Source organism: Musa acuminata, unplaced genomic scaffold (genome assembly GCF_036884655.1).
Source record: "Musa acuminata AAA Group cultivar baxijiao unplaced genomic scaffold, Cavendish_Baxijiao_AAA HiC_scaffold_1126, whole genome shotgun sequence".
NCBI lineage: Eukaryota > Viridiplantae > Streptophyta > Magnoliopsida > Zingiberales > Musaceae > Musa > Musa acuminata.
Window position 1 is genome coordinate 1,799,581 of NW_027021339.1, and position 2,500 is coordinate 1,802,080.

Sequence of the window (2,500 nt, forward strand, 5' to 3'; positions counted from 1 at the left end):
GGGCCAAAACTGGCCATTTTTGGCTGCGCGAGCGAGCGGCGAACAGCGAGCGAAGCGAGAGGCAGCACCGTCCCTGCTATACGAAAGCCCCATCCAGCCCTGTGCCACCCGGGGGGTTCCAGGGTGCTGAGATGGCTGACATTTTGCTCCGCTCACGACGGTCACCGCGCGACGCAAGAACAGCCCAAAAACAGGCCAAAACGGCCCAAAAACGGGCCAAAACTGGCCATTTTTGGCTGCGCGAGCGAGCGGAGAGCGGCGGACAGCGAGCTAAGCGAGAGGCAGCACCGTCCCTGCTATACGAAAGCCCCATCCAGCCCTGTGCCACCCGGGGGGTTCCAGGGTGCTGAGATGGCTGACATTTTGCTCCGCTCACGACGGTCACCGCGCGACGCAAGAACAGCCCAAAAACAGGCCAAAACGGCCCAAAAACGGGCCAAAACTGGCCATTTTTGGCTGCGCGAGCGAGCAGCGAGCGGCGGACAGCGAGCGAAGCGAGAGGCATCACCGTCCCTGCTATACGAAAGCCCCATCCAGCCCTGTGCCACCCGGGGGGTTCCAGGGTGCTGAGATGGCTGACATTTTGCTCCGCTCAAGATGGTCACCGCGCAACGCAAAAACAGGCCAAAAACTGGCCAAAACGGGCCAAAACTGGCCATTTTTGGCTGCGCGAGCGAGCGGCGAGCGGCGGACAGCGAGCGAAGCGAGAGGCAGCACCGTCCCTGCTATACGAAAGCCCCATCCAGCCCTGTGCCACCCGGGGGGTTCCAGGGTGCTGAGATGGCTGACATTTTGCTCCGCTCACGACGGTCACCGCGCGACGCAAGAACAGGCCAAAAACTGGCCAAAACGGCCCAAAAACGGGCCAAAACTGGCCATTTTTGGCTGCGCGAGCGAGCGGCGAGCGGCGGACAACGAGCGAAGCGAGAGGCAGCACCATCCCTGCTATACGAAAGCCCCATCCAGCCCTGTGCCACCCGGGGGGTTCCAGGGTGCTGAGATGGCTGACATTTTGCTCCGCTCACGACGGTCACCGCGCGACGCAAGAACAGCCCAAAAACAGGCCAAAACGGCCCAAAAACGGGACAAAACTGGCCATTTTTGGCTGCGCGAGCGAGCGGCGAGCGGCGGACAGCGAGCTAAGCGAGAGGCAGCACCGTCCCTGCTATACGAAAGCCCCATCCAGCCCTGTGCCACCCGGGGGGTTCCAGGGTGCTGAGATGGCTGACATTTTGCTCCGCTCACGACGGTCACCGCGCGACGCAAGAACAGGCCAAAAACAGGCCAAAACGGCCCAAAAACGGGCCAAAACTGGCCATTTTTGGCTGCGCGAGCGAGCAGCGAGCGGCGGACAGCGAGCGAAGCGAGAGGCATCACCGTCCCTGCTATACGAAAGCCCCATCCAGCCCTGTGCCACCCGGGGGGTTCCAGGGTGCTGAGATGGCTGACATTTTGCTCCGCTCAAGATGGTCACCGCGCAACGCAAAAACAGGCCAAAAACTGGCCAAAACGGGCCAAAACTGGCCATTTTTGGCTGCGCGAGCGAGCGGCGAGCGGCGAACAGCGAGCGAAGCGAGAGGCAGCACCGTCCCTGCTATACGAAAGCCCCATCCAGCCCTGTGCCACCCGGGGGGTTCCAGGGTGCTGAGATGGCTGACATTTTGCTCCGCTCACGACGGTCACCGCGCGACGCAAGAACAGGCCAAAAACTGGCCAAAACGGCCCAAAAACGGGCCAAAACTGGCCATTTTTGGCTGCGCGAGCGAGCGGCGAGCGGCGGACAGCGAGCGAAGCGAGAGGCAGCACCGTCCCTGCTATACGAAAGCCCCATCCAGCCCTGTGCCACCCGGGGGGTTCCAGGGTGCTGAGATGGCTGACATTTTGCTCCGCTCACGACGGTCACCGCGCGACGCAAGAACAGCCCAAAAACAGGCCAAAACGGCCCAAAAACGGGACAAAACTGGCCATTTTTGGCTGCGCGAGCGAGCGGCGAGCGGCGGACAGCGAGCGAAGCGAGAGGCAGCACCGTCCCTGCTATACGAAAGCCCCATCCAGCCCTGTGCCACCCGGGGGGTTCCAGGGTGCTGAGATGGCTGACATTTTGCTCCGCTCACGACGGTCACCGCGCGACGCAAGAACAGCCCAAAAACAGGCCAAAACGGCCCAAAAACGGGCCAAAACTGGCCATTTTTGGCTGCGCGAGCGAGCAGCGAGCGGCGGACAGCGAGCGAAGCGAGAGGCATCACCGTCCCTGCTATACGAAAGCCCCATCCAGCCCTGTGCCACCCGGGGGGTTCCAGGGTGCTGAGATGGCTGACATTTTGCTCCGCTCAAGATGGTCACCGCGCAACGCAAAAACAGGCCAAAAACTGGCCAAAACGGGCCAAAACTGGCCATTTTTGGCTGCGCGAGCGAGCGGCGAGCGGCGAACAGCGAGCGAAGCGAGAGGCAGCACCGTCCCTGCTATACGAAAGCCCCATCCAGCCCTGTGCCACCCGGG